This window comes from Scyliorhinus torazame, chromosome 12, assembly GCF_047496885.1.
Source record: "Scyliorhinus torazame isolate Kashiwa2021f chromosome 12, sScyTor2.1, whole genome shotgun sequence".
NCBI lineage: Eukaryota > Metazoa > Chordata > Chondrichthyes > Carcharhiniformes > Scyliorhinidae > Scyliorhinus > Scyliorhinus torazame.
The window spans coordinates 136,493,435-136,515,707 of NC_092718.1; the positions used below are offsets into that span (position 1 = coordinate 136,493,435).

The 22,273-nt window shown below is 51.2% G+C and overlaps 1 long non-coding RNA gene across 1 annotated transcript in view; it reads right to left on the reverse strand.

Annotated features, from left to right (window-relative positions):
• Positions 1 to 22,273, reverse strand: part of LOC140386612 (uncharacterized) — a 244,569-nt gene that overhangs the window by 83,751 nt on the left and 138,545 nt on the right. The window contains exon 3 of the long non-coding RNA XR_011933638.1: positions 9,947 to 10,080. This is a non-coding gene — a long non-coding RNA (uncharacterized lncRNA). The remainder of the gene's footprint in view (positions 1 to 9,946; positions 10,081 to 22,273) is intronic.

Here is a 22,273-nt window from a genome sequence, read left to right on the forward strand (position 1 = left end):
TGGGAGAACGCGGAGGTTCGGATATATCAGGACTGGAGTGCGGAGGTGGCGAAGAGGAGGGCCGGTACAATAGAGCGAAGGCGGTGCTGCACAGGAAGGGGGTGAAGTTTGGCATGTTGCAGCCGGCGCAACTGTGGGTTACCTACAAGGACCGGCACATTATTTTGAGTCTCCGGAGGAGGTGTGGGCCTTTGTTCAGGCCGAGAAGCTGGACACAGACTGAGGGTCGGGATGGGCGATGGGGACTGCGGTGGATATGTTATGCCTATTTTTGGTTCGGGCGGGGTGGGGGGGGGGGGGGGGGGGGGGGGGGGCCTTTGCATTGTTTTGGGTTTCTTTTTCTCTGTGTTTTTCTCTTTCGGGTTGGGGAGGGTGGATGGCGCGGGTTGGGCACTGTTTTGGTTGGTGGCGGGGCCTGGTAGGTGGAGAGCGCGGGATTGCTGCTGCTAAGATCAAGGAGCTGGAGCGATTGGGGTGGGTCGAGACGGGGGGTATGCCGCTGTGGGGAACGGGCCGGGTGTGGGGTGCGGGCGCGTGGCTGGCCGAGGAGGGGTCATGGCTAGTCGGCGGGGGAGGGGTCATGGCTAGTCGGCAGGGGAGGGGGGCGGGTAGCCCCCTAATCCGGCTGATAACCTGGAATGTAAGGGGACTGAATGGGCCGGTGAAGCGGGCCCGCGTATTCGCGCACCTGAAGGGGCTCAAGGCGGATGTGGTTATGCTCCAGGAGACACACCTGAAGGTGGCAGACCAGGTAAGACTGAGGAAAGGGTGGGTAGGTCAGGTGTTTCACTCGGGGCTAGATGACAAAAATCGAGGGGTGGCGATCTTGGTGGGAAAGAAGGTGTTATTCGAGGCGTCGAGCATTGTGGCAGATAATGGCGGTAGGTACATAATGGTAAGTGGTAAGTTGCAGAGAGAGAGGGTGGGACTGGTCAATGTGTATGCTCCGAACTGGGACGATGCGGGTTTTATGCGGCGTATGTTGGGTCGGATCCCAGACTTGGAAGTGGGGGGCCTGACAATGGGGGGAGACTTTAACACGGTGTTGGATCCTGCACTGGATCGCCCTAGGTCTAGGACGGGTAGGAAGCCGGCGGCGGCTAGAGTGTTGAGGGGATTTATGGACCAAATGGGAGGGGTGGACCCTTGGAGATTTGCAAGGCCGGGGGCTAGAGAATTTTCATTCTTCTCACATGTCCATAAGGTTTATTCTCGAATCGACTTTTTCATTTTGAGTAGGGCGCTGATAGCGAGAGTAGAGGATACCGAGTATTCGGCAATAGCCATTTCGGACCACGCCCCGCATTGGGTGGACTTGGAGATGGGGGAGGAGAGGGACCAGCGCCCGCTGTGGTGCTTGGAGGTGGGGCTTTTGGCGGAAGACGAGGTGAGCGAGCGGGTCCAAGGAAGTATAGAGAGGTACTTGGAGACCAACGACAACGGGGAGGTCCGAGTGGGGATGGTATGGGAGGCACTGAAGGCGGTGGTGAGGGGAGAGCTGATCTCCATCAGGGCCCACAAGGAGCGGAGGGAGCGGGGGGGGGGGGGGGGGGGGGGGGGGGGGGAAGAGGGAGAGGCTGGTGGGGGAGATGGTGAGGGTAGACAGGAGGTATGCGGAAGAACCTGAGGAAGGATTGTTGAGGAAGAGGCGCAGCCTCCAGGCCGAATTCGACCTGGTGACCACCAGGAAGGCGGAGGTGCAGTGGAGGAAGGCCCAGGGGGCGGTCTACGAGTATGGGGAAAAGGCAAGCCGGATGCTGGCGCATCAGCTTCGGAAGCGGGACGCAGCTCGGGAGATCGGGGGAGTTAAGGACAGGGGAGGGAGCGTGGTGCGGAGTGGGGTTGGCATTTATGGGGTCTTCAGGGACTTCTACGAGGAATTGTACCGATCCAAGCCCCCACGGGAGGAGGGAGTGATGGGCCGTTTCCTGGACCAATTGAGGTTTCCAAAGGTGGAAGAGGGACTGGTGGCGGGACTGGGGGCCCCGATTGGGCTGGAGGAGCTGATCAAAGGGATAGGAAGCATGCAGGCGGGGAAGGCACCGGGGCCGGACGGTTTCCCGGTCGAGTTCTATAAAAAATATATGGACCTGTTGGGCCCGCTGTTAGTTAGGACCTTCAATGAGGCAAGGGAGGGGGGGGCTTTACCCCCGACGATGTCCCGGGCACTGATCTCCTTGATCCTGAAGTGGGACAAGGATCCCCTGCAATGTGGGTCTTACAGACCGATTTCCTTGCTAAATGTAGATGCCAAGGTGCTGGCGAAGGTCTTAGCCACGAGGATTGAGGATTGTGTGCCGCAGATCATCCATGAAGACCAGACGGGGTTTGTGAAGGGGAGACAGTTGAACGCGAATGTGCGGAGGCTTTTGAACGTTATCATGATGTCGGCAAGGGAGGGGGAGGCGGAGGTAGTGGTGGCGATGGACGCTGAGAAAGCCTTCGATAGGGTAGAGTGGGGGTACCTGTGGGAGGCGCTGAAGAGGTTTGGATTTGGGGAGGGGTTTGTCAGGTGGGTTAGGCTGGTGTATGAGGTCCCAATGGCGAGTGTGGCCACAAATAGGAGGAGGTCCGAGTACTTTTGGTTGCACCAAGGGACGAGACAGGGGTGTCTCCTGTCCCCCCTGCTCTTCGCACTGGCGATTGAACCCCTGGCTATGGCACTGAGAGAGTCGAGGAACTGGAGGGGGTTGGTGCGGGGTGGGGAGGAGCATAGGGTGTCGCTTTATACGGACGACCTGCTGCTGTATGTGGCGGACCCGGTGGGAGGAATGCCAGAGGTAATGAGGATCCTTAAGGAATTCGGGGACTTTTCGGGGTACAAGCTCAATATGGGGAAGAGCGAGCTGTTTGTAGCTCAGCTAGGGGACCAGGAGAGGGGGATTGGCGAGCTCCCACTAAAAAGGGCGGAGAGGAGCTTCAGATATTTGGGGGTCCAGGTGGCCAGGAGCTGGGAGGCCCTGCATAGGCTTAACTTTACAAGGCTGGTGGAGCAAATGGAGGGAGAGTTCAAGAGGTGGGACGCGCTGCCGCTGTCCCTGGCGGGTAGGGTGCAGTCAATCAAAATGACGGTGCTCCCAAGGTTTTTGTTCCTGTTCCAGTGCCTCCCCGTGTTTATCCCGAAGGCTTTTTTCAGGTGGGTTAACAGGAGTATAATGGGGTTTGTGTGGGCGCGAGGGACTCCGAGGGTGAGAAGGGTGTTCCTGGAGCGGAGTAGAGATAGGGGGGGGGCTGGCGCTGCCCAACCTCCGTGGGTACTACTGGGCCGCCAATGCGACGATGGTGCGCAAGTGGGTGATGGAGGGGGAGGGGGCTGCATGTAAGAGGCTGGAGACGGCGTCCTGTGTGGGTACGAGTCTGGGGGTGCTGGCAACGGCGCCGTTGCCGCTCCCTCCAAGGAGGTATACCACGAGCCCGGTGGTGGTGGCGGCCCTCAAAATTTGGGGGCAGTGGAGGCGGCATGGGGGGGGGGGGGGGGGGAGTTAAGGCCTCGGCGTGGACCCCATTACGGGGGAACCACCGGTTCGCCCCAGGAAGAACAGGTGGAGGGTTTTCGGGGTGGCACAGGGCAGGGATACGAAAGTTGGGGGACCTGTTTGTGGATGGGAAGTTCGTGAGCTTGGGTGAGCTGGAGGAGAAGTACGGGCTCCCCCCCGGGGAACGCCTTCAGGTACTTACAGGTAAGGGCGTTTGCCAGACGGCAGGTGGTGGATTCCCACGGCTACTGCCACACACGGTACAGGACAGGGTGCTCTCGGGGGGGGGGGGGGGGGGGGGGGGGGGGGAGTGGGGAAGATCTCGGAAACTTACCAGGTGATGCAGGAGGTGGAGGAGGCCTCGGTGGTGGAGTTGAAAGGTAAGTGGGAGGAGGAGTTGGGAGAGGAGATCGAAGAGGGGACGTGGGCAGATGCCCTAGGGAGGGTGAATTCTTCCTCTTCGTGCGCGAGGCTCAGCCTCATACAGTTTAAGGTGCTGCACAGGGCACACATGACCGGGACAAGCATGAGCAGGTTCTTTGGGGGTGAGGACAGGTGTGTTAGGTGCTCAGGGAGCCCAGCAAATCACACCCATATGTTCTGGGCATGCCCAGCGCTGGAGGAATTTTGGAAAGGCGTAGCGAGAACGGTGTCGAGGGTGGTAGGATCCAGGGTCAGGCCGGGCTGGGGGCTCGCAATATTTGGGGTGGCAGAGGAGCCGGGAGTGCAGGAGGCGAAAGAGGCCGGAATTCTGGCCTTTGCGTCCCTGGTAGCCCGGCGAAGGATTCTCCTTCAGTGGAAAGATGCGAGGCCCCCAAGTGTGGAATCCTGGATCAGCGATATGGCAGGGTTCATTAAATTGGAGAGGGTGAAATTTGCCTTGAGAGGATCGGTACAAGGGTTCTTTAGGCGGTGGCAACCGTTCTTAGACTTTCTGCCAGAACGATAGACATTGGCCAATGGCAGCAGCAGCTCGGGGGGTGGGGGGGGGGGGGGGTGGTTTACTTTATTTTTGTTTATGATATTTACACTGGAAGGTCTGAGGGGGTGTATACACCTGTTGTGTTAAGTCGGGGTGTTAATGTTAATTTATTATTTATGTACGGGGGGAGGGGTTTGGGGGGTTGCTTTTTTAGATTGTGTTTTGTACTTAACCCTGTTGGGTTCTTTTTCTTTCTCATTTTGTTATTGATATTTTATGAAAACCTTTAATAAAAATTATTTTATTAAAAAAGAAATGAATCCCAGGTCCCGGTTGAGGCCGCACTCATGTGTGCGGAACTTGGCTATAAGTTTCTGCTCGGCGATTTTGCGTTGTCGCACATCCTGAAGGCCGCCTTGGAGAACGCTTACCCGGAGATAAGTGTTCCCCGACTGGAAGGGAACATTCCTGCCTGGTGATTGTTGCGCGATGTCTGTTCATTCGTTGTCGCAGCGTCTGCATGGTCCCGCCAATGTACCACGCTTCGGGACATCCTTTCCTGCAGCGTCGGAGGTAGACAACATTGGCCGGGTCGCACGAGTATGTACCGCGTACCTGGTGGGTGGTGTTCTCACGTATAATGGTGGTATCCATGCCGATGATCTGGCACGTCTTGCAGAGATTGCCATGGCAGGGTTGTGTGGTGTCGTGGTCACTGTTCTGAAGGCTGGGTAGTTTGCTGCAAACAATGGTTTGTTTGAGGTTGCACGGTTGTTTGAAGTATTGTTTGCAGCAAGCTATCCAGCTTTCAGAATAGCGACCACAACACACACAACCCTGCCATGGCAATCTCTGCAAGACGTGCCAGATCATTGACATGGATACCACTATTACACGTGAGAACACCACCCACCAGGTACGCAGTCCGTACTCGTGCGACTCGGCCAACGTTGTCTATCTCATACGCTGCAGGAAAGGATGTCCCGAAGCGTGGTACATTGGCGAGACCATGCAGACGCTGCGACAACGAATGAACGGACATCGCGCAACAATCACCAGGCAGGAATGTTCCCTTCCAGTCGGGGAACACTTCAGCAGTCAAGGGCATTCAGCCTCTGATCTCCGGGTAAGCGTTCTCCAAGGCGGCCTTCAGGACGCGCGACAACACAGAATTGCAGAGCAGAAACCTATAGCCAAGTTCCGCACACGAGTGCGGCCTCAACGGGGACCGTGAATTCATGTTGCATAACATTCACCCCCCACCATCTGGCCTGCGAAATCCTACCAACTGTCCTGGCTTGAGACAATTCACACCTCTTTACCTGGGGGTTACCCCATCTCTGGATCTGTAAAGACTTAATTACCTGTAAATACTCGCATTCTATGCATTGTCTGGCATCTTTAAATTTGTCTATATTAATGTATCTGGAACATACCTCTTCACTCACCTGAGGAAGGAGCAGTGCTCCGAAAGCTAGTGTTTGAAACAAACCTGTTGGACTTTAACCTAGTGTTGTAAGACTTCTTACTGTGCTCACCCCAGTCCAACGGTGACATCTCCACATAGAGCGATAGAATATGGGGTCATTACACAGCGATGGAATATGGGGGTAATTATACAGCGATGGAATATGGGGGTAATTATACAGCGATGGAATATGGGGGTAATTATACAGTGATGGAATATGGGGGTAATTATCCAGATATGGAACTCGGGAGTAATTATACAGTGATGGAAGATGGGGGTAATTATCCACATGGAATATGGGATAATTATACAGTGATGGAATATGGGAGTAATTATCCATAATTCAAAAATAGGATAATTACACAGCGATGGAATATAGGAGTAATTATACAGCAATGGAAAAAGGGAGTAATTAACCAGCGATGGAATGTGGGAGTAATTATCCAGATATGGAATATGGGATAATTATACAGTGATGGAATATGGGAGTAATTATACAGTGATGGTGTATGGGGGTAATTATACAGTGATGGAATATGGGGGTAATTAACGAGCTGTGGTCAATGAGGGTAATTACCCAGTGATGGAATATAGGGTAAATTACCAGCGATGGAATATGGGAGTAATTCTCCAGCGATGGAATATGGGAATAATTATCCACCGATGGAAAATGGGGGTAATTATCTAGCGATGGAAAATGGGGGTAATTATACAGCAATGGAATATGGGGGTAATTATACAGTGATGTATAAATTGTGAGGCATTTCGGAAGGACGAATTTAGGCATGGGCTATTTTCTAAATAGGGAAATGCTTAGGAAATCAGAAGCACAAACGGACTTGGGAGTCCTTGTTCACGATTCTCTTAAGGTTAACGTGCAGGTTCAGTCGGCAGTTAAGAAGGCAAATGCAATGTTAGCATTCATGTCAAGAGGGCCAGAATACAAGACCAGGGATGTACTTCTGAGGCTGTATCAGGCTCTTTTCAGACCCCATTTGGAGAACTGTGAGCAGTTTTGGGCCCCGTATCTAAGGAAGGATGTGCTGGCCTTTGAAAGGGTCCAGAGGAGGTTCACAAGAATGATCCCTGAAATGAAGAACTTGTCACATGAGGAACGGTTGAGGACTCTGGGTCTGTACTGTTGGAGTTTAGAAGGATGAGGGGGGGATCTTATTGAAACTTACAGGACACTGCGAGGCCTGGATAGAGTGGACGTGGAGAGGGTGTTTCCACTTGTAGGAGAAACTAGAACCAGAGGACACCATCTCAGACTAAAGGGATGATCCTTTAAAACAGAGATGAGGAGGAATTTCTTCAGCCAGAGGGTGGTGAATCTGTAGAACTCTGCCGCAGAAGACTGTGGAGGCCAATTCACTGAGTGTCTTTAAGACAGAGATCGATAGGTTCTTGATTAATAAGGGGATCAGGGGTTTTGGGGAGAAGGCAGGAGAATGGGGATGAGAAAATATCAGCCATGATTGAATGGCGGAGCAGACTCGATGGGCCGAGTGGCCTAATTCTGCTGCTATGTCTTATGGTGTTATGGAGTAATTATAAAACAATGGAATCTGGGGTAATTATCCAGCAATGGAATATGGGGGTAATTATACAGTGATGGAATATGGGAGTAATTATCCTACGATGGAATGTGGGGATAATTATACAGTAATGGAATATAGAACATAGAACTGTGCAGCACAGTACAGGCCCTTCGGCCCACGATGTTGTGCCGAACTATTCTGAAACTAAGATCAAATCAGCCTACTCCCAATCATTCTAGTGCACTCCATATGCCTGTCCAATAACCGCTTGTAAGTTCCTAAAGTGTCTGACTCCACTAACGTAGCTGGGAGTGCGTTCCACGCCCCAACCACTCTCTGAGTGAAGATCCTACCTATGACATCCCTCTGATATCTTCCACCATGAACCTTATAGTTATGCCCCCTTGTACATCCACCCGAGGAAAAAGTCGCTGAACGTCCACTCGATCTATCCCTCTCATCATCTTAGACACCTCAATTAAGTCACCTCTCATCCTCCTTCGCTCCAATGAGAAAAGCCCTAGCTCCCTCAACCTTTCCTCATAAGACCTACCCTCCAATCCAGGCAGCATCCTGGTGAATCTCCTTTGCACCTTTTCCAATGCTTCCACATCCTTCCTATAATGAGGTGACCAGAACTGCACACACTACTCCAAATGTGGTCTAACCAAGGTCTTGTACAGTTGCAGCATAACCTTACGGCTCTTAAACTCAATCCCCCTGTTAATAAACGCTAACACACTTTTGGCTTTCTTCACGGCTCTATCCACTTGGGTGGCAACTTTCAGAGATCTATGGACATGAACTCCGAGATCTCTCTGCTCCTCCACATTCTTCAGAACCCTGCCGTTAACCCTGTAATCCGCATTCAAATTTGTCCCACCAAAATGAATCACCTCACATTTATCAGGATTAAATATTCAGTGATGGAATATGGGGGTAATTATCCAGCAATGAGATATGGGGGTAATTATCCAGCAATGAGATATGGGGGTAATTATCCAGCAATGAGATATGGGGGTAATTATCCAGCAATGAGATATGGGGGTAATTATCCAGCAATGAGATATGGGGGTAATTATCCAGCAATGAGATATGGGGGTAATTATCCAGCAATGAGATATGGGGGTAATTATCCAGCAATGAGATATGGGGGTAATTATCCAGCAATGAGATATGGGGGTAATTATCCAGCAATGAGATATGGGGGTAATTATCCAGCAATGAGATATGGGGGTAATTATCCAGCAATGAGATATGGGGGTAATTATCCAGCAATGAGATATGGGGGTAATTATCCAGCAATGAGATATGGGGGTAATTATCCAGCAATGAGATATGGGGGTAATTATCCAGCAATGAGATATGGGGGTAATTATCCAGCAATGAGATATGGGGGTAATTATCCAGCAATGAGATATGGGGGTAATTATCCAGCAATGAGATATGGGGGTAATTATCCAGCAATGAGATATGGGGGTAATTATCCAGCAATGAGATATGGGGGTAATTATCCAGCAATGAGATATGGGGGTAATTATCCAGCAATGAGATATGGGGGTAATTATCCAGCAATGAGATATGGGGGTAATTATCCAGCAATGAGATATGGGGGTAATTATCCAGCAATGAGATATGGGGGTAATTATCCAGCAATGAGATATGGGGGTAATTATCCAGCAATGAGATATGGGGGTAATTATCCAGCAATGAGATATGGGGGTAATTATCCAGCAATGAGATATGGGGGTAATTATCCAGCAATGAGATATGGGGGTAATTATCCAGCAATGAGATATGGGGGTAATTATCCAGCAATGAGATATGGGGGTAATTATCCAGCAATGAGATATGGGGGTAATTATCCAGCAATGAGATATGGGGGTAATTATCCAGCAATGAGATATGGGGGTAATTATCCAGCAATGAGATATGGGGGTAATTATCCAGCAATGAGATATGGGGGTAATTTTCCAGCAATGAGATATGGGGGTAATTATCCAGCAATGAGATATGGGGGTAATTTTCCAGCAATGAGATATGGGGGTAATTATCCAGCAATGAGATATGGGGGTAATTATCCAGCAATGAGATATGGGGGTAATTATCCAGCAATGAGATATGGGGGTAATTATCCAGCAATGAGATATGGGGGTAATTATCCAGCAATGAGATATGGGGGTAATTATCCAGCAATGAGATATGGGGGTAATTATCCAGCAATGAGATATGGGGGTAATTATCCAGCAATGAGATATGGGGGTAATTATCCAGCAATGAGATATGGGGGTAATTATCCAGCAATGAGATATGGGGGTAATTATCCAGCAATGAGATATGGGGGTAATTATCCAGCAATGAGATATGGGGGTAATTATCCAGCAATGAGATATGGGGGTAATTATCCAGCAATGAGATATGGGGGTAATTATCCAGCAATGAGATATGGGGGTAATTATCCAGCAATGAGATATGGGGGTAATTCGCGAGCGGTGATTATGTGGACAGGTATTTTGAGAGTGTAGTTGATTTCACAGACCCATGCGCAATGTTGACAGGAGCTGACGGCTTCGTTTGGTAGACATCACTAACAGAAGCAGCAGCGCTGGCAGAAGCTGCATGTTTGTCCCTTCCTCATGGGAATTGTTCGGTCTGCACTCCCTCGACACCCACCTGCAACGCACGAAAAGAACGATTTCCTGTGAGTAACCAACTCCAACATTCCCTGTCCCCATTTTCCTCCCTCTCCCCACACCATCTGTTAACATTAGAGCACGGCTTAACCCTTTCAGGACACCCTGTATTATTAAAGAGGGGATTGAAGAACATTGAGAACAGAGCCAATAACAAGACGTTACAGCAAGGGGAGCGGAGGATGATGGGTTGGGGTTGTGGAAAGTCAGGCATGGATTCTGATGGGTTGCCGATCGTGCTTTTTGCAATTGATGTTGGTTTGCAATCAGCAGTTTGCACCAGTTTGAGGGTCACAAGAAAGTCTCAATGATGACCGTCTACTGTTGCAAAAAGGTAAACAGTGCCCTTTAGGGAGGAAATGCATCCACACCCAGCCTGGCCTGCATGCAGACATGTCAGAATACAAATTAGGAGCAGGGATAGTCCATTCAGCCCCTTGAGCCTCCTCCCCATGGCTGATCCGGTTCAGGCCTCAACCCCATGTTCCTGTCGGGCTCCCTGACTCTCATGTCAGTCAAGGATCTGTTCCACTCAGCCTTGAATATATTCAATGGCAGTAACCCCCTCTTTCCACCCCGCCTCTCCCAAACCTACCATGCTCTCTGCAGGAGAGAACTACACAGATCAAGACCCTCTGAGTGAAAACATTTCACCTCATTGCCGTCTTAAATTGGAGACCTCCATATTTAAAACCGTGTCCCCTCATTCAGGTCTCACCCACAAGGGGAAACATCCTCTCAGCATCTACCCTCGCATGCCCCCTCAGGATTTTAAACATTACAATAAGATCACCCTCTCATTCCTCTGAACTCCATTGGATAGAGACCCAATCCTGCTCAACCTTTCCTCAACCCAGGAACGGGTCGAGGGAACCTTCCCTGAACTGCTTCCGATGCGATTTGGCCCGTAACTTCCTCAGAATGGCAATTGCGACTCAGGAGGGACTTAGCTGCGCTGGGATTGAAAAGCTCCCCCGTTCCATCAGACCTCAGGTTGGGAGAGACAGGAGCAACAACATGGAGCAAGCAGAGGTGAAAGACACTCCTTCCACCCCCTCTTTAATGGCACGAGTGTAGGAGCACAGCGGGGTTTGAAGTTGGACCGGGAGGAGCAGGAGGTTGCAGCCGGACTGGGGTGGGGGAGGGTCAGGATAGTCTCACCAAGAGACATGGGGGGGGCCATTTGAGGCTGGTGTTTGGCTGGGGGAGTGGAGACATATCAGGGTGGGTGAAGTGTGACGGGTTCCCTGGGGGTGGGTCAGGTTCGTGGGGATATCCCGTGCAGGGCTCGATCTGGATGTTCAAATTATTTACTCTGGAGTTCAAAGTGACCTTTTTCCTGCTAACTCTTTCAAAGTAACTACCAGGTTAAAACTGGCAGAACCATCCGAAGTTGGCGATTTAAATCACTTCTTTCGGATAGTTCTCAGCCCAGCGCGATTGTCCAGGGGACGTTAATGCTTCTGGGCAATTGCGGGATAAACCTTTACCTGGGAACTTCCAAGAGGGATTCCCCAGCACATCATTGGGGTTCCCTCGAAATCCAACACTGGGGAGCCAGGCGGTCACAGGCCATTTTTTCTCGATAGTAGACGGTAACATTACAGCAGTCCTTCAGTTGTGGTCTCACCAACATCCTGTGTAGTTTCAGTAAAACCTCCCTATAAATGTAATGTAATGTAAATCGTTTATTGTCACAAGTAGGCTTCAAATGAAGTTACTGTGAAAAGCCCCTAGTCGCCACATTCCGGCACCTGTTCGGGGAGGCTGTTACGGGAATTGAACCGCGCTGCTGGCCTGCCTTGGTCTGCTTTCAAAGCCAGCAATTTAGCCCTGTGCTAAACAGCCCCTATAAATTCCATTCCCCTTGTAATAGATATAAACCTCCCATTAGCCTTCCTATTCACTTGCTGTAGCTGCATAGTAACTTTTTGCAACTCGTGTACCAGGACTCCCAGATCCCTCTGTACCACAGAATCTGTGTCATTCTCACTATTCCTGCCAAAGTGCACAGATTCACATTTCCCCGTATTATTCCCCATCTGCCATTTTTCACCCACTCACTTAAACCTATCCATAGTCCCTTTGTAAAGTATTTATGTCTTCTTCACAATTGTGTCATTCACAAATTTTGCAACTATTCATTCGGTGCCTTCATCCAAGTAATTGATATAGATTGTAAATAGCAGGCCTGCTTAAACGGCACCATTCCACAAACATTCACTCCTACCACTGCGCAGTTGCAGTCGTGTGTACCATCTACAAGATGCACTATAGGAACTCACCAAAGCTCCTTAGGCAGCACCTTCCAAACCCATGACGACCACCAATTAGAAGGACAAGGGCAGTAGGTTCCTGGGAACACCATCAGCTGGAGATTCCCCTCCAAGCAACACCATTCTGATTTGGAAAAGGATTGGCAGTTTCTTCACTGTCGCTGGGTCAAAATCCTGGAACTCACTCCCTAACAGCACTGTGGCTGTACCTAACCTGAGGGATTGCAGCAGTTCAAGAAAGCGGATCACCACCACATTCTGAAGGGCAACTAGGGATGGGCAATAAATGCTGGGCCCAGACAGCAATGCCCACATCCCGGGAATGAATAAAAAATAGAATTAAAGAGAATTTTGAGTTTACTTTTGCAGGTCGGGAAAGTCCATTCCAGTATTGACATCAATCAGTCAATCTTGAAAACCTGCACAACCAGTATCTTGTACGTCCCACCGAGAATGATTTGATTCAGTACAAAACCCACCAGTGTGACAAAAACAATTGTCGCTTCTCTGGTACCTCAGCACACTGTAACGATTGAACTCTTTTGGTGTGACTCTCCTCTCAGCTTCATTGTCAGCTGAGGGCTTCTGATTGCAGTTCTACTCCGAAGGACCTTTCATTTTATCGTCTGACACGCTGAAGCTGCATCCTCAAATGTGGTGGGATTTGAACTCACGTCCCCAGGGCTTCAGCCTGGACCTGGGGGTTGTTTTTCCTCGCAGTTTCTTTTGCTCCGAACACATTCTCCCTCCTTTCAGTTCCAATGGAAGGTCTATGGACTGGAAATGTTAAACTCTGTTTCACTCCCAGCGCCCTCTGCTCTTGTCTCTGGATGACTAGTCCGGGGACATCACTACTCTGCCAGCATTTCCCCTTGGGGAGGGAGCTGGAGTGGGGGGGGGGGATTGGAGGCTACAACTGCCAGGGTGCGCTCTTATATTATCTGAGCGTCTTTTTCCAGCATTTAATCTTCTTCTCCTGTGGGTTGCGGCGATGCACTGCTAAGCCGCACGTTTCGGCAGCTCCCGTTCTAACGGACTTTTGGGCTCTTTTCGGGAGCCCCAACGGAAATTTTTTCAGACCAAACCCAGTGTGGGGTGATGAAGGAAGGTGTCCCCTGGGTGTGTATGGAAAGGACCAGTGGCAGTGGCCAGATTGCGAAGGATCCTCTGGAGCAGCGGCAGAGAAGAGAAGGGAGAAACAAGATGGCGGCAGGTGGAGCCCAGACGACATGGGGCCCGGACCAGCAGGAATTCCTCTGACGGTGTGTGGAGGAACTAAAGAAGGAGGTGCTGGCGCCGATGTTATTGGCAGTCGAGGGACTGAAGGAAACACAAAAGGTCCAGGCGATAGAGCTCCGTGGAGTGAAGGCAAAGGCAGCCGAAAACGAGGATGAGATACAGGGCCTAGTGGTAAGAACGGAGAGGCATGAGGCGCTACATAAGAGGTGTATTGAAAGGCTCGAAGTCCTGGAGAACAGCTCGAGGAGGAAGAACCTCCGGATTCTAGGTCTCCCCGAAGGAATGGAGGGAGCTGACGTTGGGGCTTATGTGAGCACGATGCTCCATACGCTAATGGGAGCTGAGGCCCCCTCAGGCCCCCTGGGGGTGGAAGGGGCTCACCGGGTCCTTGTGAGAAGACCAAAGGCGGGAGAACTACCAAGGGCAATAGTGGTGAGATTTCACCACTTCACAGACAGAGAGGCTGTCTTGAGCTGGGCCAAGAAGGTACGGAGTAGCAGGTGGGAGAATGCGGTGATACGAGTGTATCAGGACTGGAGTGCGGAGGTGGCGAGAAGGAGGGCGAGCTTTAATCGGGCCAAGGCGGTGCTTCACAGGAAGAAAATAAAATTTGGGATGCTGCAGCCGGCGCGATTGTGGGTCACGCACCAGGGCAAGCACTACTACTTCGAAACGGCAGATGAGGCATGGACCTTCATCCAAGAAGAGAAACTGGACTAGAACTGAGGGATTGATGTTGGGGGGAGACAACGAGGTTGATGTACAGAAGTGTAAATTGGGGAATGGGAGGTTTATAGTATCGAGACGACAGACGGGGAATTTTTCTCCTCTTGATGGGGGGACACTGAGAAATGTGGGCGCCGGTGGAAAAAGAGACTGAGAGGGGGGATGGGGAATGGGGGAGCTGCGCCATGGGGGGGCGGGGCCGATCCAGGAAAGCGCGGGGTTTTTCCCGCGCTATGGAGGTGATGGCGGGATGATGGCGGGAAGATAGGCGCAGGAAGGGAGTTCCACGCACAGGGGGGTCAAGGAGAGAACGGGGGAAGCTGGGGTCAGTTAGAGTTAGCTGGCTTTCGGAAGCATCATGGGGGGAGTAACCATGCTAGATGGGGATCTAGCGGGGGGAGGGGGGGATCAACTGGGTTGCTGCTGCTGAGAGCGAGGGGGAGCTGGAATGAGAAGAGGTGGTCGGGACGGGAAGGCGCTGCCTGGGGGACGGGTGGGTGCGCGGGACCCGGACGGGGGGCTGGCCTAGAACAGGGGATGGCTAGTCGGTGGACGGGGGGGGGGGTCCAACTGATCGCGTGGAATGTGAGAGGCTTAAATGGGCCGATTAAGAGGGCCCGAGTGTTTGCGCACTTAAAAAGGCTGAAGGCAGATGTGGTCATGCTTCAGGAGACACATCTGAAGGTGGCGGATCAGGTTAGGTTAGGATGGGTGGGACAGGTGTTCCACTCAGGGTTGGATGTGAAAAACAGGGGGGTGGCGATATTGGAGGGGTGTCGTTCGAGGCTGGGAATATAGTGGTGGATAACGGGGGTAGATACGTGATGGTGAGTGGTAGATTGCAGGGAAAGGAGGTTGTGCTGGTAAATGTATATGCCCCGAACTGGGATGATGCGGGATTTATGAAGCGGATGCTGGGACGTATCCCGGACCTGGAGGTGGGAAGCCTGGGAATGGGAGGGGATTTCAATACTGTGCTGGATCCAGGGTTAGATCGGTCTAGATCCAGGACCGGAAGAAGGCCGGCAGCGGCCAAGGTGCTTAGGGGGTTCATGGAGCAAATGGGGGGAGTGGATCCGTGGAGATTTGCTAGGCCGTTGGCCAAAGAGTTCTCCTTTTTCTCCCATGTCCACAAGGTTTACTCCCGGATAGATTTCTTTGTTTTGAGTAGGGCACTGATCTCGAAGGTGGCAGGAACGGAGTACTCGGCCATAGCCGTTTCAGACCATGCCCCGCACTGGGTGGATCTGGAACTAGGAGAGGAGAGGGAGCAGCGCCCACTCTGGCGACTGGATGTGGCACTATTGGCGGATGAGGGGGTCTGTGGAAGGCTGCGGGAATGTATTGAGAGGTACCTGGAGGCCAATGATGATGGTGAGATCCAGGTGAGGGTGGTATGGGAAGCGCTGAAGGCGGTGGTTAGGGGAGAGTTGATCTCCATTAGGGCTTACAAGGAGAAACAAGAGGGCAAAGAAAGGGAGAGATTAGTGGGGGAGATTTTGAGGGTGGATAAAAGATATGCGGAGGCCCCGGACGAAGGACTATATAGAGAGACGAAGACTTCAGACGGAGTTTGACCTGCTGACCACAGGGAAGGCAGAGGCACAGTGGAGGAAGGCACAGGGGATGAGATACAAATATGGGGAAAAGGCGAGCCGGCTGCTGGCCCACCAACTTCGCAAGAGAATAGCGGCGAGGGAAATTGGGGGAGTTAGGGATGAAACGGGAACTACGGAGCGGAGAGCAGGGAAGATAAATGAGGTGTTTAGGACTTTTATGAGAGGCTATATAGGTCCCAACCCCCGGAGGGAAAAGAGGGAATGCAACAGTTTCTGGACCAATTAAGGTTCCCGAGGGTGGAGGAGCAGGAGGTGGCAGGCCTGGGGGCGCCAATTGAGGTGGATGAGGTGACTAAAGGGCTGGGGAACATGCAGGCAGGGAAGGCCCCGGGACCAGACGGGTTCCCGGTGGAATTTTACAAGAAATATGCGGACTTGTTGGCCCCGCTGCTGGCGAGAACCTTTAACGAGGCCAGGGAAGGGGGGATACTACCCCCGACAATGTCGGAGGCGACGATATCACTAATCCTGAAGTGGGATAAAGATCCGCTGCAATGCGGGTCATATAGGCCTATCTCACTCCTGAATGTAGACGCCAAGCTGCTGGCAAAAATGCTGGCGACGAGGATCGAGGATTGTGTCCCGGGGGTGGTGCATGAAGACCACACAGGGTTTGTAAAGGGGAGACAACTGAATGTCAACGTGCGACGGCTGTTGGGGGTGATAATGATGCCCCCAGCGAAGGGGGAGGCAGAGATAGTGGCGGTGATGGATGCAGAGAAGGCATTCGATAGGGTAGAGTGGGAGTATTTATGGGAGGTGTTGAGGAGGTTTGGGTTCGGAGAGGGGTTTGTTCGATGGGTCAGACTCCTATATGGGGCCCCAGTGGCAAGTGTAGTCACAAACCGGCAAAGATCGGAGTATTTTCCGTTACATAGGGGAACAAGGCAGGGGTGCCCCCTGTCCCCATTACTGTTCGCGTTGGCAATTGAACCACTGGCCATAGCGTTGAGAGACTCTAAGAAATGGAGGGGGGTGGTTAGAGGGGGAGAGGAACATCGAGTGTCACTCTACGCAGATGACCTACTGCTATATGTGGCGGATCCTGTAGAGGGGATTACAGAGGTTATGCAGATTTTGAGGGCGTTTGGAGATTTTTCGGGATATAGGCTAAATATGGGAAGAGTGAGCTTTTCGTAATACACCCTGGGGACCAGGGAAGAGGAATAGATGCCCTGCTGTTATGGAGAGTGGAAAGGAGCTTCCGATCTTTGGGGATTCAGGTAGCTAGGAGCTACACAAACTTAATCTGACGCGGCTGGTGGAGCAGATGGAGGAGGATTTCAAGAGGTGGGATATGTTGCCGCTCTCACTGGCGGGCAGAGTGCAGGCGGTAAAAATGATGGTTCTCCCGAGGTTTCTTTTCGTGTTTCAATGTCTCCCCATTCTGATCACGAAGGCCTTTTTCAATAAAATAGACAGGAGCGTTATGAGTTTCGTGTGGGCAGGGAAGACCCCGAGGGTAAGGAGGGAATTCCTGCAGCGTAGCAGGGACAGAGGGGGACTGGCGTTGCCAAACCTGGACGACGACTACTGGGCCGCCAATGTGGCAATGGTTTGTAAGTGGATGAGGGAGGAAGAGGGGGCGGCGTGGAAGAGGCTGGAGATGGCGTCCTGTAAGGGAACGAGCCTAAAGGCGCTGGTGACGGCGCCGCTGCCGCTCTCCCCGAAAAGTATACCACAAACCCAGTGGTGGTGGCAACCTTAAGGATCTGGGGGCAGTGGAGGCGACACAGGGGGGTGATGGGTGCCTCGGTGTGGTCCCCGATCAGGAACAACCATAGGTTTGTCCCAGGAAGGATGGACGGAGGGTTCCAGAGCTGGCATCGGGCAGGAATTAGGAGATTGAGAGATCTGTTTACTGACGGGATGTTTGCGAGCCTGGGAGCGCTGGAGGAAAAGTATGAGTTGCCCCCGGGGAATATCCTTAGATACATGCAAGTGAGGGCGTTTACAAGACAACAGGTGAGGGAATTTCCGCTGCTCCCGACACAGGGGATCCAAGATAGAGTGATTTCGGAGGTATGGGTCGGGGAGGGCAAAGTGTCCGAAATATATCAGGAGATGAGAGACGAGGGGGAGGCGCTGGTAGAGGAGCTGAAGGGAAAATGGGAAGAAGAGCTGGGGGAGGAGATTGAGGAGGGGCTGTGGGCTAATGCCCCAAGTAGGGTAAATTCCTCGTCCTCGTGTGCCAGGCTTAGCCTGATACAATTTAAGGTTCTACGCAGAGCACACATGACGGGAGCAAGACTGAGCAGGTTCTTCGGGGTGGAGGACAGGTGTGGGAGGTGCTTGGGAAGACCGGCGAACCACACACATGTTTTGGTCGTGTCCGGCATTGGATGAGTACTGGGGGGGGGGCATGGCAAAGGTGATCTCAAAGGTGGTGAAGGTCCGGGTCAAGCCAGGCTGGGGGTTAGCTATATTTGGGGTAGCGGAGGAGCCGGGAGTGCAGGAGGCGAAAGAGGCCGATATTCTGGCCTTTGCGTCCCTGGTAGCCCGGCGAAGGATCTTACTCATGTGGAAGGAAGCGAAACCCCCCGGCGTGGAGGCCTGGATAAACGACATGGCAGGGTTCATAAAACTAGAGCGGATGAAATTTGCGTTGAGAGGATCGGTTCAGGGGTTCTCCAGGCGGTGGCAACCGTTCCTTGACTATCTCGCGGAACGTTAAGGGAAAATAGATCAGCAGCAGCAGCAGCCCGGGGGGGGGGGGGGGGGGGGGGGGGGGGGGGGAGGAAGGGGGGGGGGGGAGCACTATTTTTTGTCACTTTGTTAGTTCACTATTTTATTTAAATGATGTTATTTATCAGTTACTGTGCTATTTTTATGTTGATTTGTAAAGTGGAAAAATTCTGTTTGAAAACTTTAATAAAATATATATTTTTAAAAATAATCTTCTTCTCCTGACACAGGGGTTACTCTGAAGCTGTTATATCTTTTCGGCTCATACACCACATGTCATTGTCATCAATTTGAATATTCAACCAGCGTATCAAACTGCCTTTCACAGATGTTGCAGCGCTTCCGCTCATTGGATGCCTCCGGAATGTATATCCCCCGAGCGTCCACTGGCCAATTGACGTCCAGATTTTTCTTTCATGGGATATGGGCAGTGTTTGTTGTCCACCCCTACTTGCCCTCGAAAGGAAATAGGTCATATTTCCCTTGCAGAGGGCCAGTTAGCAGTCACCCATATTGCTGCGGGGGTCTGGAGCCACATGTAGGCCAGATTGGGTGAGGGTGACAGATCTCCTTCCTCCTGAAGGGGACATCTGTGGAACCAGATGTTTTTTTTTTACAACAGTCGAAGCATGCCCACTGTTACCGACACCAGCTTCACAATTCCAGGTTTTTATTAAGTGAGCTGCCACAGTGGGATTTGAACTCCCGTCGCCTGGGCATGAGCCTGGACCTGTGGATTCCTCATTCTTTGACATTTCCACTCTGTCCCTGTCACCCCCCATGTGATATCTCAGTCCTGTGTCTCATGGTAACTCATGATACCGTTATCCCAGCCTTCTGACCTCTTCACAGCACTTGAAATATAGGTGCCTCACTTACTTCCATTAGTTGCACAGAGCCCAAGACTTTGTAATTAATTTAATTAATCATGAAGTTTGAAGCAATCTATGGCTTGATTGTCACATTTGATAATTAGTGTCTTACCATTCGGACCTTTGACTTTTTCAATCCCAATGACCTCATATTTTTTTCTGACATAAAATCTCCTGAAGTAAATTCTGCCTCAGCTGGTCTTGTACCGTGCGTCAATTGTTCTGGATTTTGTCCAAGGCCTAAATGGAAGCGTGGCTCACAGTACATAAAGCAGTGTGCAGAAAGAGAGAGGACCTAATTCAGTACCTTCTCGAGCAGGAAGACCAGTGCAAAGACAGAAGACAATTTGGGATTCTTCCCAGACTTTGATAAGAATTACAATCTCCAACCATCTGGAATGATCACTTCTATGGAATGAGCTGCCCATGACGGGACAGCCAGCTCACAGTCTGGTGGGTCAACTTAAATATTTATACTGTATTTCAACCTGATTGAAATACACCGGATTCTTTTTCTCTTATACATAGTCCACTAGTGAAACAACTTTCGGATGTTGCATTCGTAATAGAAACATAGAAAATAGGAGCAGGAGGAAGCCATTCGGCCCTTCAAGTCTGCTCCGCCATTCATTATGATCATCCGACTCAATAGACTGACCGTGCCTTCCCTCCATATCCTTTCATCCCCTTCGCCCCGAGTGCAATATTTCACTGCTTTGTGAGCATGACGTTCAGATTTCCACACGTGAATCTGAATTTGCCATCGACAAATGGCACTCCAATCAGAATCTTCGCTGCTGCGCAAACTCCAGCCACTCTCTATTTCTCCAAAGCCCACCATTGAGTTAAAGTGAGCCACCAGTGAAAGGTTTGTAACCGGATGTGGTGCTAGCCTTTTACACATCTCACTAATTTTTTTCTATGAGCCCTCAGATTCTTTGATAGGGAGACGACGGTTTCGCGGTAACATTACTGAACATGACCGGACTAGCGATCCCATACTAAAACCTCATGCACATGGGTTCAAATCCCACCATGATGGAATGTAAAGTCAGTTACTAAACCCTGGAATATAATGCTAGCCTCAGCAATTGGGTGAGTATGAAGAATCTTACCGAGTCTTATGAAAAAAACCATCTGGTTCATTCTGGGCCATCCTTACCTGGTCTAGCCCACATGTGACTCCGGACTCACAGCAATGTGGTTGACTCTGAACTGCCTCTCTGCAATAAGACCATAAGACATAGGAGCAGAATTAGGCCACTCGGGCCATCGAGTCTGCTCCATTCAATCATGGCTGATATTTTGTCATCCCCATTCTCCTGCCTTCTCCCCATAACTCCTGATCCCCTTCTTGAACAAAAACCTATCTATCTCTGTCTTAAAGACACTCAGTCATTTAGCTCCACAGTCTTCTGCGGAAAAGTGTTCCACAGATTCACCACCCTCTGGCTGAAGAAAGTCCTCCTCATCTCTGTTTTAAAGGATCGTCCCTTTAGTGTGAGATGGTGTCCTCTGCTTCTAGTTTTTCCTACAAGTGGAAACATCCTCTCCACGTCCACTCGATCCAGGCCTCACAGTATCCTCTAAGTTTCAATAAGATCCCCCCCCCTCATCCTTCTAAACTCCAACGAGTACAGACCCAGAGTCCTCAACCGTCCCAAATGGCCTATTCAGTTCAAGGCCAATTATAGATGGGTGGCAAATGCCAATCTTGCCAGTGATGCCCATATGCTATGAAAGAATAAAGAATGCTACACCTGGGACGGGATTCTCTATTGCCCGACTCCAATATCGGGAATGGCAATGGGGCGGAGAATACCTCTCGAAGTTGAAATCGTGGCAGGCGGCAATTTGGCGCCGAATTGCGATGCTCCCCACCCTCTAAATCTGCGTCATTGCGATGCTCCAAATCTGCGTCATTGCGACCGCGTTCGCCTCTAATTCTCAGGCCCACCAGCGATGCTCCACCTTGGATGGGCCGAGTTCTCAACGCCGCAGGCAGTGTGTGGTCTCAACGTTTGTGAGCCTGTTGTGGTGGCTGCAGGGGGAGAGAGAGGGCGTATGGACAGTGTCCAGCACCGCCAACAGTCGTGCTGCTGGCCAGGGGGCTTCTGCCTGGTCTGGAGGGAGTCGTGGGGGATGGTCGGGTGGTGGGCTGTGGGGTTGGGGTGGATGGGTACGCGGTCCAGCATAACCGGCGCCATTCTTTTGGGCGCGATTGGTGCCTGTGTGGGGAGGGTGCAGGTATACGTGCAGCTTGCCAGCCCTGCGCGTGCCCAGCACGGACCAGCTGATTCTCCCACTGTTTATCGAGTGTTCCACGGGTGTTTCACGCGGCGCCAGTGCTAGCCCCTCACTGGTAGTGGAATCGGTGCGCGTGTGGTGCCAATTTTTCCATCGTGGAACTCCACCGATCTTCCGTTGGTGTCAGCACTTAGCCTCAGGATCGGAGAATCCAGCCCACATTTTTGTAGTTTTTTGATAACTAATCTCTTGCTCATCTCACTTTCAGAAACTTTATCCTCTGATAGTCTCTTGATTCCATAGTCTCTTGATTTAATTTATTGTCACATGTACTGAAGTACAGTGAAAAGTATTTTTCTGCGGCCAAGGGAACGTACACAGTACGTACATAATAGACAAAAGAATAATTGACAGAGTACATTGACAAATGGTACATCGACAAACAGTGATTGGTTACAGTGCGGAACAAGGGGGCAAACAAAGCAAATACATGAGCAAGAGCAGCATAG